The following is a 17,262-nucleotide window of genomic DNA, read 5'->3' on the forward strand; positions in this document are numbered from 1 at the left end:
ATTGGAGCCTTCAAATCCTGACTCATCTGGTTAGACTCATCCTTCTGGATAAATCATGGTGACTGTTGTTCCAGCATCTGAGTCTGCAACATGACCAACAAATGGAGCAGAGGCTGCAGAGGGGAGTCTCCGTAAACTGGAATGAGGGAATCACAATCAGATTAGCCGTGGTCTTAGCGAATGGTGGGCAGGATTGAATGGACCACTAATGCAACTTATCATATATTTCTGTTTGTTCCAAGCAAACTCCCCGTCTCTCCCAGTGTCCCATACTGGTGGGGAGTGAGTCACCTCCTCCTGTTCCTGGGTAACAGGATCCTCGGGCCTCACTAGCCTCCAGATTTCCCTGTGACCAAGATTCCAGCAGTTGAGTGACTGCCTCCTGTTCCTGTGTCCCAGTCTCGAGCAGTTGAGTGACTGCCTTCTGTTCCTGTGTCCCAGTCTCGAGCAGTTGAGTGACGGCCTCCTGACCCACTCACACTCACTCCATCACCGTCACCCTGATCCCTCACACTCAATCAATTACCGCCACCCTGACCCCCTCACACTCACTCCATCACCATCACCATCACCCTGACCCCCTCACACACCCTGCGTCACAGTCACCCTGATCCCCTCACACACCCTGCGTCACAGTCACCCTGATCCCCTCACACTCACTCCATTACCGTCAACCTGTCCCCCCTCGCTCTCTCCATCACAGTCACCCTGACTCCCTCACACTCACGCAATCACTGATCCCCTCACTCCCTCACATTCACTCCATCACCGTCACACGGAACCCCTCACACTCATGCAATCACTGATCCCCTCACTCCCTCACACTCACTCCATTACCGTCAACCTGTCCCCCTCTCGCTCACTCCATCTCAGTTACCGGACACCCTCTCGCTCACTCCATCTCCGTCACACTGACCCCCTCACACTCACGCAATCACTGATCCCCTCACCCCCTCATACTCACTTCATTAATGTCAACCTGTCCCTCTCTCGCTCACTCCATCACAATCAACCTGTCCCCCTCTCGCTCACTTCATCACAGTCACCCTTACTCGCTCACAGTCACACCACCACAGTCACCATGAACACCTCACATGCTCTTCATCACCCTCACCCTGACCCCCACACACTCACTCCATCACCCTCACACTCACTCCATCACCCTCACACTGACCCCCTCGCACTCACTCCATCACCGTCACCCTGACACCCTCACACTCAGTCCAACACCGTCACACTTACCGCTAACACTCTCCATCACGGTCACCCTGACTCCCTCACACTCACTCCATCACCGTCACCCTGAAACCCTCACACTCAGTCCAACACCGTCACACTTACCGCTAACACTCTCCATCACAGTCACCCTGACTCCCTCACACTCACTGAATCACAGTCACACTGACCCCTTCACACTCATTCCATAACCGTCACATTGATCCCCTCACACTCACTCCTTCACCGTCACCCTGACCCCCGTCACACTCACTCTATTACCGGTACACAGATCCCCACACAGTCACTCCATCACCGTCACCCTGATCCCTCACACTCACTCCATCACTGTCACCCTGACCCACTCACACTCACTCCATCACCATCACCCTGATCCCTCACATTCACTCCATCACCGTCACACTGATCCCTCACACTCACTCCATCACCCTCACCATGACCCCCTCACACTCACTTCATCACAGTCACCCTGACCCACTCACACTCACTCCATCACCGTCACACTTACCCCTCACATTCTCCATCACCGTCACATTGATCCCCTCACACTCACTCCTTCACCGTCACCCTGACCCCCGTCACACTCACTCCATCACCAGTACACAGATCCCCTCACAGTCACTCCATCACCGTCACCCTGACCCACTCTCACACACTCTATCACCCTGACCCCGTCACATTGATCCCCTCACACTCACTCCTTCACCGTCACCCTGACCCCCGTCACACTCACTCCATCACCAGTACACAGATCCCCTCACACTCACTCCTTCACCGTCACCCTGACCCCCGTCACACTCACTCCATAACCGGTACACAGATCCCCTCACAGTCACTCCTTCACCATCACCCTGACCCCCGTCACACTCACTCCATCACCGGTATACAGAATCCCTCACACTCACTCCATCACCGTCACCCTGATCCCTCACACTCACTCCATCACCGTCAACCTGTCCCCCTCTCGCTCACTCCATCTCAGTCACCCTGACCCCCTCTCGCTCACTCTATCACCGTCACACTGACCCCCTCACACTCACGCAATCACTGATCCCCTCACCCCCTCACACGCACTCCATTACCGTCATCCTGACCTCCTCACACTCACTCCATCACCGACACCCAGACCCCCTCACACTCACTCCATCACCGTCACCCTGACTGACTCACACTCACTCCATCACTGTCACCCTGACCGCCTCACACTCACTCCATCACCGTTACACTGACCCCTCACACCCACCCTGTCAACGTCACCCTGATCCCCTCACACTCACTCCATCACCGTCACCCTGACCCACTCACACTCACTCCATCACCGTCACCCTGATGCCTCACACTCACTCAATCACCGTCACCCTGATCCCTCACACTCACTCCATCACCGTCAACCAGACTCACTCAAACTCACTCCATCATCGTCACCCTGACCCCCCACACTCACTCCATCACCATCACACGGATCCCCTCACACTCATTCCAACACCGTCTCCCTGACCCCCTCACACTCACTCCATCACTGTCACCCTGATCCCCTCACACTCACACCATCACCGTCACACTGATCCCTCACACTCACTCCATCACCCTCACCCTGACCCCCTCACACTCACTTCATCACAGTCACCCTGACACCCTCACACTCACTTCATCACAGTCACCCTGACACCCTCACACTCAGTCCAACACCGTCACACTTACCCCTCACACTCACTGAATTGACAGTCACACTGACCCCTTCACACTCATTCCATAACCGTCACCCTGACCCCCATCACACTCACTCCATCACCAGTACACAGATCCCCTCACACTCACTCCTTCACCGTCACCCTGACCCCCGTCACACTCACTCCATAACCGGTACACAGATCCCCTCACAGTCACTCCTTCACCATCACCCTGACCCCCGTCACACTCACTCCATCACCGGTATACAGAATCCCTCACACTCACTCCATCACCGTCACCCTGATCCCTCACACTCACTCCATCACTGTATCCTGACCGCCTCACACTCACTCCATCACCGTCACCCTGACCCCCTCACACTCACTCCATCACACCCCCGATCCCTCACATTCACTCAATCACCATCTCCCTGACCCACTCACATTCACTCCATCACCGTCACCCTGACCCCGTCACACTCACTCCATCACCATCACCCTGACTCCCTCACACTCAATCTCCATCACCCTGATCCCCTCACACTCACTCTATCAACGTCACCCTGACCGCCTCACACTCACTCCATCAAAGTCACCCTGACCGCCTCACACTCACTCCATCACGGTCACCCTCACCCCCTCACATTCACTCCATTACCGTCACACTGACTCCCTCACACTCACGCAATCACTGATCCCCTCACCCCCCTCACACTCACTCCATTACCGTCAACCTGTCCCCCTCTCGCTCACTCCATCACAGTCACCCTGACACCCTCTCGCTCACTCCATCACCGTCACACTGACCCCCTCACACTCACGCAATCACTGATCTCCTCACTCCCTCACACTCACTTCATTACTGTCAACGTGTCCCCCTCTCGCTCATTCCATCACAATCAACCTGTCCCCCTCTCGCTCACTCCATCACAGTCACCCTTACTCCCTCACACTCACACCGCCACTCCATCACCGTCACCCTGACCCCCTCATACACACTCCATCACCGTCACCCTGACACCCTCACACTCAGTCAAACACCGTCACTCTTACCCCTCACACTCTCCATCACGGTCACCGTGACTCCCTCACATTCACTGAATCACAGTCACACTGACCCCTTCACAGTCATTCCATAACCGGTACACAGATCCCCTTCCAGTTACTCCATCACCGTCACCCTGATCCCCTGACACTTAGTCCATCACTGTACCCTGACCACCTCACACTCACTCCCTCACTTTCACCCAGACCCACTCACACTCACTGCATCACCGTCATCTTGATCCCAAACACTCACTCAATCACCGTCACGCTGACCCCCTCACACTCACTCCATCACCATTACCCCTGACCCCCTCACACACCCTGCGTCACCGTCACCCTGATCCACTCACACTCACGACATCACCATCACACGGATCCCCTCACAACCACTCTGTCACCGTCACCCTGATCCCCTCACACTCATTCCAACACCGTCTCCCTGACCCCCTCACACTCACTCCATCACTGTCACCCTGATCCCCTCACACTCACTCCATCACCGTCACACTGATCCCTCACACTCACTCCATCACCCTCACCCTGACCCCCTCACACTCACTTCATCACAGTCACCCTGACACCCTCACACTCAGTCCAACACCGTCACACTTACCCCTCACATTCTCCATCACCGTCACCATGACTCCCTCACACTCACTGAATCACAGTCACACTGACCCCCTCACACTCACTCCTTCACCGTCACCCTGACCCCCGTCACACTCACTTCATCACCGTTACACAGATTCCCTCACCGTCACTCCGTCACTGTCACCCTGATCCCTCACACTCACTCCATCACTGTACCCTGACCACCTCACACTCACTCAATCACCGTCACCCTGACCGCCTCACACTCACTCCATCATCATCACCCTGACCCACTCACACTCACTCCATCACCGTCACCCTGATCCCTCACATTCACTCAATCACCATCACCCTGATCCCTCACACTCACTAAATCACCGTCACCCTGTCCCCCTCACACTCACTCCATCACCATCAACCTGACCCCCTCACACACCCTGCGTCACCGTCACCCTGATCCCCTCACACTCACTCCATCACGTCACACTGACCCCCTCACACTCACTACATCATCATCACACGGATCCCCTCGCAACCAATCTGTCACCGTCACCCTGATCCCCTCACACTCATTCCAACACCGTCTCCCTGACCCCCTCACACTCACTCCATCACCCTCCCAATCCCTCACATTCACGAAATCACCATCTCCCTGACCCACTCACATTCACTCCATCACTGTCCCACTGACCCCCTCACACTTACTCCATCAACGTCACCCTGACCGCCTCACACTCACTCCATCAACGTCACCCTGACCGCCTCACATTCACTCCATCAACGTCACCCTGACCGCCTCACACTCACTTCATCACGGTCACCCTCACCCCCTCACATTCACTCCATCACGGTCACCCTCACCCCCTCACACTCACTCCATTACCGTCAACCTGTCCCCCTCTCGCTCACTCCATCGCAGTCACCCTGACACCCTCTCGCTCACTCCATCACCGTCACCCTGACCCCCTCAAACTCACTCAATCACCGTCACGCTGACCCCGCCACACTCACTCCATCACCGTCACCCTGACCCCCTCACACTCACTCCATCACCGTCACCCTGACCCCCTTACACTCACTCCATCACCGTTACACTGACCCCTCACACTCACCCCGTCAATGTCACCCTGATCCCCTCACACTCACTCCATCACCATCAACCAGACCCACTCAAACTCACTCCATCATCGTCACCCTGAACCCCCACACTCACTCCATCACAGACAGCCTGACCCCCTCACACTCACTACATCACCATCATACGGATCCCCTCACAACCACTCTGTCACCGTCACCCTAATCCCCTCACACTCATTCCAACACTGTCTCCCTGACCCCCTCACACTCACTCCATCAATGTCACCCTGATCCCCTTACACTCACTCCATCACCGTCACCCTGACCCCCTCACACTCACTTCATCAAGGTCACCCTGACACCCTCACACTCAGTCCAACACCATCACACTTACCCCTCACACTCTCCATCACCGTCACCCTGACTCCCTCATACTCACTGAATTGACAGTCACACTGACCCCTTCACCCTCATTCCATAACCGTCACCCTGACCCCCGTCACACTCACTTCATCACCGTTACACAGATTCCCTCACCGTCACTCCGTCACTGTCACCCTGATCCCTCACACTCACTCCATCACTGTACCCTGACCACCTCACACTCACTCAATCACCGTCACCCTGACCGCCTCACACTCACTCCATCATCATCACCCTGACCCACTCACACTCACTCCATCACCGTCACCCTGATCCCTCACATTCACTCAATCACCATCACCCTGATCCCTCACACTCACTAAATCACCGTCACCCTGTCCCCCTCACACTCACTCCATCACCATCAACCTGACCCCCTCACACACCCTGCGTCACCGTCACCCTGATCCCCTCACACTCACTCCATCACGTCACACTGACCCCCTCACACTCACTACATCATCATCACACGGATCCCCTCGCAACCAATCTGTCACCGTCACCCTGATCCCCTCACACTCATTCCAACACCGTCTCCCTGACCCCCTCACACTCACTCCATCACCCTCCCAATCCCTCACATTCACGAAATCACCATCTCCCTGACCCACTCACATTCACTCCATCACTGTCCCACTGACCCCCTCACACTTACTCCATCAACGTCACCCTGACCGCCTCACACTCACTCCATCAACGTCACCCTGACCGCCTCACATTCACTCCATCAACGTCACCCTGACCGCCTCACACTCACTTCATCACGGTCACCCTCACCCCCTCACATTCACTCCATCACGGTCACCCTCACCCCCTCACACTCACTCCATTACCGTCAACCTGTCCCCCTCTCGCTCACTCCATCGCAGTCACCCTGACACCCTCTCGCTCACTCCATCACCGTCACCCTGACCCCCTCAAACTCACTCAATCACCGTCACGCTGACCCCGCCACACTCACTCCATCACCGTCACCCTGACCCCCTCACACTCACTCCATCACCGTCACCCTGACCCCCTTACACTCACTCCATCACCGTTACACTGACCCCTCACACTCACCCCGTCAATGTCACCCTGATCCCCTCACACTCACTCCATCACCATCAACCAGACCCACTCAAACTCACTCCATCATCGTCACCCTGAACCCCCACACTCACTCCATCACAGACAGCCTGACCCCCTCACACTCACTACATCACCATCATACGGATCCCCTCACAACCACTCTGTCACCGTCACCCTAATCCCCTCACACTCATTCCAACACTGTCTCCCTGACCCCCTCACACTCACTCCATCAATGTCACCCTGATCCCCTTACACTCACTCCATCACCGTCACCCTGACCCCCTCACACTCACTTCATCAAGGTCACCCTGACACCCTCACACTCAGTCCAACACCATCACACTTACCCCTCACACTCTCCATCACCGTCACCCTGACTCCCTCATACTCACTGAATTGACAGTCACACTGACCCCTTCACCCTCATTCCATAACCGTCACATTGATCCCCTCACACTCACTCCTTCACCGTCACCCTGACCCCCATCACACTCACTCCATCACCGGTACACAGATCTCCTCACAGTCACTCCATCACCGTCACCCTGATCCCTCACACTCACTCCATCACCGTCACCCTGATCCCTCAACTCACTCCATCACCGTCACCCTGACACCCTCACACTCAGTCCAACACCGTCACACTTACTCTTCACACATTCCACCACCATCACACACGCTGCCCCACACCACCCTCACCGTCACGCCCACCCCCAAACACTCCACCACCCTCACACACACTGCCCCACACCACCCCCACCGTCACACCCACCCCCACACACTCCACCACCCTCACACACTGCCCCACACCACCACACACTCCACCACCCTCACACACACTGCTCCACACCACCCCCACCGTCACACCCACCCCCACACACTCCACCACCCTCACACACTGCCCCACACCACCACACACTCCACCACCATCACAGACACTGCCCCACACCACCCCCAACCATCACGCTCACTCCCTCACTCTCCACCACCATCACAGACACTGCCCCACAGCACCCTCACAGTCACGCTCACCCCTACACACTCCACCACCCTCACACACACTGTCCCACACCACCCCCACCATCACGCTCACCCCCACACACTCCACCATTCTCCTACACTCTCCCCTACCATCACATTCACTCTCCGGCACAGTCGCCCACTATCACACTCACTCCACCACACAATGCCCCACTGTCATGCTCACTCACCCTGCACAAAGCCTCACCATCAGACTCACTCAAATACACTCTCCCCCACTGTAAGGCTCACTCCCCCACACACAGCCCCACCCTGGTTCTCAGACCCCGTGCACTCCCCCACGATCATGCTCACTCTCCCGCACACACCCATTGTCCCGTTCACTCCCCTGCATACGCCCCCACTGTCACTCTCTCTCCCCCGTACACTTCCCTACCATCAGGCTCACTCCCTCACACACTCCCCTGGCATCACACTCACTCCCCCACGCAGTCCCCCACCATCACGCTCACTCCATCGCACACTCCCCCAGCATCACACTCACACACCCATGCAGTCTCCCACCATCACACTCCTCTCACACCTTAAGCTAGCTCCTGCTTGTGAACACCGACCCAGTTGATCCCCTCTAAATGGCCTTTAACCCCATCCCCATTCTATTCCCTGAGTAACAGTCAGTATGTCCCACACAATGTGTTCTGTTTGTGATATCCTGTTGTACCAGTCTCACCACCTGTTAACCCCTAGTAACGGCTCGTGTTCCCACACCCACTATGTCCCTGAGCAATGGCGTTTGGCCCAAGCTCAATACTGTTGCCCTGGCAATGGCCTGATATGCCATCCCAATCTCTGTTCCTCAACATCGGCCTGAAGATCGACAACCCTCTTCTATTCCCCCAGCACCGAAGGATTCCAAGAAGACAGTAACATTGGGAGGTTATGATCGCAAGATGGAGAGAGAGTGAATGAGATTGGGGAAGGCAAGGACAGTGGAATTGAGTGAGTAAATGGGAAAAGGAGAGAGAAATAGCAGCATAGTGTGAGAGTGGGAGAGATATATGGAGGGACAATAGACAATATATTGTCTATTGTCTATTGAGAGGGACAAAGGGAGCAAGGTGAATTCTGCTGAGAGCCAAGTTGGAGTGGGAGACCCAGAGATGAAAGTAAGGACAGAGGGAGTTAAACCCAGCTCCTGAGCTCAGAGCGCGGTGCCCTCCCCTTCCCTGAGGACCAGGATTAGGGGCTGAGTCTGTCTCTCTCCAGCTCAGCTTCTCCAACACAAAGACACACAACATCGTTCACTCTGCTGCTCGGCACGCTTTAATGAACATTTTTATTGTTTACAAATGGAAGTGATGGATACAGTCAGTGGGATGGTGCCTTTTCTCACTGGCCCCTGAGTTCTGAGAAACATTTAAATGTTTCCCTGTAACCCCCCTGTGGGATAGGGATGGACAAACCAGTGCTACCCTCAGTCTGTTACCATAGCGACAGGTTTCTCCATCGCTGAAACACTGAACTGAAATGAGAAAATCCCGGATGGATTGATTAATGAGGGAATTTGATGGATGATGGGTTTGGGTGAAGGGATATTTCAGCACATTCTTCAGCTGCTGCCTGAACTTATTCTGGGTCACGGCATAAATTGCCGTGTTTGTGCAGCAACTGAGGAGCTGCAGCATGAAGCCCAATTCCTGCACAAACCAATGGAGATTCACAGACTGATACCCAATAAACCACATCCGTCTCCATATAGAATACAGCATTAACGTTTACCATAACAGGATGAAATTGGCCGAGATCACAAACAGTAAAATGAAGGATTTTTTTTCGATTTCTGATTTCAGTGTCAGACTGAGCGTCCCCATTGGTGTGAGCGCGGAGTCTCCTGCGGGCTCTGCTGGTCACTAAAATGTATCTGACGGTGAGAACATTGAGCAGCAGAATCAGGAGCAATGGGACCCCCGGGGTTAGAATGTGGTGGAGGGACTCGATTGTGACCCAGACACTGGAGGATAGACTAGCGACTGTTACATCACAAAACCAGGAGACGTTCATCAGCCAATACCGAGCCTTGAGAATAAAATACCAGGAAATGTCCTTTAAACAGCTCAGCACAGTCACTGCTCCCAGAACCACAGCCGCCGTTTTCTCACTGCAATATTTACTTTTCAGCTTCTGGCAACAAATGGCCACAAACCGATCAAAGGTGAAAGTGACGGTGAACCAGACAGAGCAGTCAGTGGCTGTGTAAAGCAGGATGGCGTGGATATTACACACGGGGACGGAGTCCCTCAGGAAATAAAACTGTTGCCGATAAACAATGGGAATGTGTCTCAGGATCAGGTCGAGGATAATGACCAGGAGATCCGCCGCTGCCATGGCCCCCAGGTAACGTCTGACACATGGAGACAATCCACAATCTTTATAAAGCAGGACGTAGATGGTCACTACGTTAACTGTGAGGAAGGAAAACAAACACATTATCCATCAGCCTGGAGGCAAAGGGACCCGTTTGATCGGGGACCCAGTGAGATTTTCAAATGTGTCCCTGTATTCAGGGATTTATTAAAATAATTGGAGTGGAATAACAAATGGGAAGGTCTGAATTATTGACGAAAATTGACGTAAACCACAAGAAACCCTCCCTCCCCAAACACACAGAGACACATCCATAACGACAGATGGTTTCTGGAACTTTCCCACACACTCGCCCAATCGAGAGCAGACACAGGTCACTCCTTCCCAGTTCCTAATACGGAGGGTGGAAACATTGCTGTCCTGAAGGATTCTCTCCCAGTTTCCTGAAGGCAACGGAGTTTGGGAATTCCTGTCTTTCGGTCTAAATTGTGGTCGATCCTGTGTTGAGAAGAAATGTAAATGCAGGGAAAAGGTATTCACCCCTTTAACTACCTGAGGGGCCTTCGGAACAGTGTCTCCTTCTCCCTGGAACGGGATCTCTTCCCTCGGGATCTTATCGTTTGTTCAATTCACTGACGTCTGGACGTTCACAAACAATGTCAGGGACAGAATGTTCCGGGGAATGTCAGTTATAGAATGTCAGGGACAGAACGTTCCAGGGAATGTCAGTTATGGAATGTTAGGGACAGAACGTTCCGGGGAATGGCAGTTAGAGAATGTTGGGAACAGAACATTCTGGGAATGGCAGTTATAGAATGTCAGGGATAGAACGTTCCGGGGAATGTCAGTTATAGAATGTCGGGGACAGAACGTACCTTGACCTGTCCATCACCTTTCCCCCCCTACCGACCCCACCAACATGATGTACTGTGCCTGGGCACACTGTAACATTAATGGGGTGAGAGACGGAGGGTCCAATCACAGGAATGGGAACTAAAGGCATTGCCAGATCAGCTGAAATGGTTAGATATACCACATTCTCAATCCACCTCACAGAACCAGCCCAGACACCATACACCCAGGGGAGATATCTGTTCACCGTGGAACACTGTGACGACCAGGCCAGTGTCCTGCTCAGTACAACCCAGCAATCTGTCCAGATTCATCCATTGCACTGGTCAATACAACCCAGAAATCTGTCCAGAGTGGAACACTGCACAGATCAGATCAGGGCATTGATCTATAAACACGGACTGATATCTATCCAACACGGGGAGCTGTGCAGACCACAGCAGGGCACTAATATGTGAAGCTGAAACAAATATCCATCCAGCATGGGGAGCTGCACAGACCATATCATTGCAGTATCTATAAACCTCAAGCAGATAGTCTGACCAGCACAGTGAACTGTGCAGTGATCACCTGTCAATTGATTTGCAAACCTGGAGCAGTTACCCTCCAAGTGAGTAGAGCTGTGTACACCACCCCAGTGCATTGATCTGTAAACCAGGAGCAGTTACCCTCCCAGCATGTAGGACTGTGTACATCACCCCAGTGCATTGATTTGTAAACCAGGAGCAGGTTCCCTCCCAGCATGTAGGACTGTGTACACCACACTAGTGCATTGATCTGTAACCCAGGAGCAGTTACCCTCCCAGCATGTAGGACTGTGTACATCACCCCAGTGCATTGATTTGTAAACCAGGAGCAGGTTCCCTCCCAGCATGTAGGACTGTGTACACCACACTAGTGCATTGATCTGTAACCCAGGAGCAGTTACCCTCCCAGCATGTAGGACTGTGTACATCACCCCAGTGCATTGATCTGTAAACCAGGAGCAGTTACCCTCCCAGCATGTAGGACTGTGTACATCACCCCAGTGCATTGATTTGTAAACCAGGAGCAGGTTCCCTCCCAGCATGTAGGACTGTGTACACCACACTAGTGCATTGATCTGTAACCCAGGAGCAGTTACCCTCCCAGCATGTAGGACTGTGTACATCACCCCAGTGCATTGATTTGTAAACCAGGAGCAGGTTCCCTCCCAGCATGTAGGACTGTGTACACCACACTAGTGCATTGATCTGTAACCCAGGAGCAGTTACCCTCCCAGCATGTAGGACTGTGTACATCACCCCAGTGCATTGATCTGTAAACCAGGAGCAGGTACCCTCCCAGCATGTAGGACTGTGCACCCCACCCCAGTGCATTGATCTGTAAACCAGGAGCAGTTACCCTTCCTACATGCAGGACTGTCTACCCCACCCCAGTACATTGATCTGTAACCAGGAGCAGGTACCCTCTCAGCATGTACGACTGTGTACCCCACCCCAGTGCATTGATCTGTAAACCAGGAGCAGTTACCATTCCTACATGCAGGACTGTGTACCCCACCCCAGTGCATTGATCTGTAAACCAGGAGCAGTTACCCTCCCAAAATGTAGAGCTGTGTACCCCACCCCAGTGCAATGCTCAGTAACACTGTGTTAGATCACTGCCCAGCCCGGGGAAACTTGCAGCCCAGGCTGGAAGTGACAGGATGTATAGCTCCCAACCATTTACAGCTCCATAATCTCCATTGTTGCATGACAAGCTGGTGCTGTGGGTGTGAACATCACTGCGAGAGAGAGATGGCGGGGGAATCAGTTTAAATATCACTACATGGGAGGGGTTTGGGAAATAGACAGAGAGGGGGAGACTGAGAGACAGTGTCATGGAAGAATGTGTTCCCAGGTTTCAGAATGCTGAAATGTAGACACTTCGATAGCATCCTGTAACATGAGCCTGTCTTCCCAGGAAAGATGGGAAAAAGGGATATTGGTGTGAGGTCAGATGATAGAGAGTTTTGGATGAGCATTTGTTCTTCAGCTTTGTAAATGGAGTCCTTCATGGCTGGAGGTACACACCATCACCCACATGCCCCTGGATATTCTGGGATTCCTGACACTGATGTCATTTTTAAAAGCCCAATGGGCACACGATTGAGCTTTCTCAGCTTGGAGCTGCCCTGCATAGTTTACCCCGAGCATGGCAGATAAGGGACAATTACACCACGGTTTGTCAACAGGAGCACGGAGGTCCCGGTGGATGGTGTCTAGTACAGAGGGGGACCATTCTCTTCCCAGAGGGGGCGACACCACCAGACCCACCGAGCATGGTCTGAGCTCACCACCCAGCTCAGTGCAGTATCTGCAGTATGAAGAAATGCCCAGCAATACAGGACAAGCATCAATAACCTTCCCCGCTCTGTCAGGATAAGGGTCACCATATTCTTTTTGCTCCCTCACAATCACTGTATATCTGTTATAGCACCGACCCCGAACAAGGCTCATGGTTCATCACTCTCACTGCCGCATGCTGCACCATCTCTCTCTGTCTCTGTCTCTCTGTCTCTCTCTCCCTCTCTCTTCCCCCCTCCCTCTACTTCACCCCCACACTAATAACACTGTATGGATACAACACTGTGGACTGACTCCCTCCGGACACCACACCATGACCCCCTCCCCACCTCCACTAACACTAACAGCAGGACCACCCACTCCCACCCTCCCTCCCTCCCCTTCTCCCATTCAAGGAGAAACAGCCTGGAATAGGACAGAAAGGGCCAAGCCGGGTGGTGGAGTGCCCGATATCGGTTCCCTCACCACCCCCTCCCCCCACCATGTGGGGAGGACCCTGGTACGAGCCAGAGAGGACGGGGATGCCTCGTGTGGAGATTCTGAAACATCCACGTCCCACCGACCGAGTAAGGAGCAATGTTCAGTGAAGGACAATTCTCACTTTAAACCCACTGGCAGCTTCTTTTCTCCCCAGCACAACCTAGTAGCCGTGGCCATGATGCCATCTCCCTTTTGTGTCTAGCTGGTACAAATGGAATCCCCACGATCTCGGTGGGCAGGAGGGTGGGCTCACAACACATCGTCACCACCACCTCCCAGGAAGGGAGCATGGAGACTCCCTCCTACACCTCCCCCTGCAAACAGCTCAGATACTAAAACTAATCTGTGATAGTTACTGCTCCCCCCACCTGTCCTGACATCTTCAATAATCGGTGCTTATATACACACAACATTCTCTGCTCTAGCACCCCCTTTATAATGGTGCAGCCTGTATTATATTGTCTTGCATTGTCATTCCTACCAAAGTGCATCACCTCACACTGCTCTGCATTGATCCCCAACTGCCCGAAAACTACACCAATGTGTGATTGTCCTGTTAGAGTTCCACACTGTCTTCCATAGACTTCAGAGTTCTTCCAGGTTCGGTGCCATCTACAAACATTGAGATTGTCATAGCGTCACAGTCCCCATGAAACAACTGAAATCCTGCCCCGCACACACGAGTGTGAGCAAGTGAAATACTGCTATATTCCCACGGACGGAGTCGACTAATGACATATTGTCAACAAACAACAAAAATCCTGACACACACCAGACATAGTGAATGAAATATTGACAAACCATGGAGCAAGAGAAATCCGTATCAGCTCTGCTTATCTTCATTGACATCTTGGTATTAATGTTATGAAGTTGAAAGTGTGTACTGTACCTCTAAGAGAGAGTGAATGTTCTTCTGAACTGAGAGCTTCCAAGCACCTGTGTATATGAGAGGATGGCAGACCCAGAGTGTCAAGGACAACTGAAAATATGTCACATTTGGCTGTGAAATAGAATCCTGAGTTGGTTGCTCTTTCAACAACAATTCGAATTTTACCAATCAGTTTCAATTGTGCCCCAGGAAGCTAAAACCAAATAAAGTTTGTATTTATTGATTTTCGATAAATGATCTGATGCTGTGGATATGCAGGCATTTTGAAAATTGCAGAGCAAGTGCCACCAACACAGATCCAAGAAATAGGAAAACAATTTCTATCAAAGGTACCTTTTCATATGAAACATATTCACAGTAAAAAGAAAGAAGATAACCCAGGGAGATCCACGTCTGAAAGAAAATACCGAAAACAACAGTTGCTGTGTGGTTTTGAAATTTTAATAAGTGCCTTTTTGAAATAGTATATTGCTATAGAGTTGGAGTGGGGTAATAGGCAGGTAAGAGATTGGGGATCTCAGAGTTGGGAATAGTTGATGTAAAATGTTCACTTTCAGAGTTCTAAAATAAATTGATTGTTTTATTTAAACAGTGGAATTTGGGAGTTTTCTGTCACTCAGATTTTAACAGTTTTCGAAGTGAGTTGAGCATTTCTTTATTCATTTAAGTTACCAGATGAGCTTCGCACCGTGTCCTAACTGCTGTGTGTGTACCTGTGTGTCTCTGTGTGGGGCAGGTCTGGCTGTCTCTGTGGTGCTTAAAGTGATGCAATGCCATCCTCTGCTGGCCTCCCCATGCCACTGCACATGCTTTGGCAGAAGGTGAAAACCAACAGGGATCCATTCAGAGAGGGGGAGGGAGGGGGCAGCTGCTCACAGCACCATCCAAAAGAATGTCTTACCCATGTACTGATCTAAATGTCCTTTAAAAGTTGTAGCTGTCCCTACTTTCACCACTTCCTCTGGAAGTTCATTCCACACAGAAGCCAGATTCTGTCTAAAATAATTACCTCTCATGACTTTTGGAAATCTTTTTTCCTCGCATCTTAAAATATCCCTCAATTTTGAATCCCTAACTCTCTGGAAAAGACATCAGCCCTTCAGTTTATCTGTACCTCTCATGATTTTATAAACCTCTGTAAAGTTACCCCTTAATCTCATACTCCCCAGTGAAAAAACTCCCAGCCGATCCAGCCTCTCCTTATAGCTCAATCCCTCCTTTCCCAGCAACATCCAGGTTAATCTCTTCTGAACCCTCACCAGCTTAATAATATCAAGGTCAATAATATCAAAGTGAATAGTCGAGGTGTTTTCTAAGGGTACAGGGAATACAAAACTAGAGAACATAGATTGCAGGTGAGAGGGGAAACATTTCAAAGTGACCTAATGGGCATCTTTTTCACCCAGAGGGTGGTGTGCCTATGGAATGAGTGGGCAGGGTGACCAGGCTGGACATAGTATTCCAGAAGAGGTCTCACCTATGTCCTGTACAACCACAACATGACGTCCCAATTCCAATACTCAAGGGTCTGGCCAATGAAGCAAGTGTGTTAAACACCTCCTTAACCACACTATCTATATGAGATGCAAATTTTAAAGAATTATACCTGACGGACGAGGTCTCTGTTCTATAACACTGCCAAAAGACCTGACTTTTAATTGCATAGATCCTGCTCTTGTTTGATTTACCAAATCCCACACCTCACATTAATCCAAACTAAACTCCATCTGCCACCCCTCAGCCCAGTGTGTGATATTACTGCCACCTCACCCTCCCCCTTCAATTTAAAATAACCTCCTTCTCTCCAGGAAGCCTGCACACTCCGGCCTTGAGTTTCAAAAAGACCCTGAGCTTGGGTAGCCTTGTGGTTAGGGGGAGGAGGGACAGATTGCAGATACAGTCAGTGGGTAGGAGAGGCTGGACAGTAATCAGCGGCCTGGCTTCATTACATGGTTTTAGGAAGAGGGCAGTCGCACGTGAGAGTTGGGTCATACGGCTCGGTACTTTGGGGCCAGAAATTATGCTCTTTCTTCGTCTCTGGTGTTTAGGAATGAAAATCTATTCGAGACTCTTCATTGTACAGAGTGTGTCTGCAGGGTTTCTTTCCATAATATTGCAGACTACAGATAATAGCAATTAAAGATGGTCATAGTTAATTTCGATGGCACAGCATGTGTACTCAACATCCTACAGTTGAGACAAATATCTTGCATTTGTTTAACGATACAAAGTGTAGTTCAGTAATGGTAAC

This window comes from Chiloscyllium plagiosum, unplaced genomic scaffold, assembly GCF_037043375.1.
Source record: "Chiloscyllium plagiosum isolate Xiang-an unplaced genomic scaffold, Cpla_swu_hap1 HiC_scaffold_47, whole genome shotgun sequence".
In the NCBI taxonomy this organism is placed as follows: Eukaryota; Metazoa; Chordata; class Chondrichthyes; order Orectolobiformes; family Hemiscylliidae; genus Chiloscyllium; species Chiloscyllium plagiosum.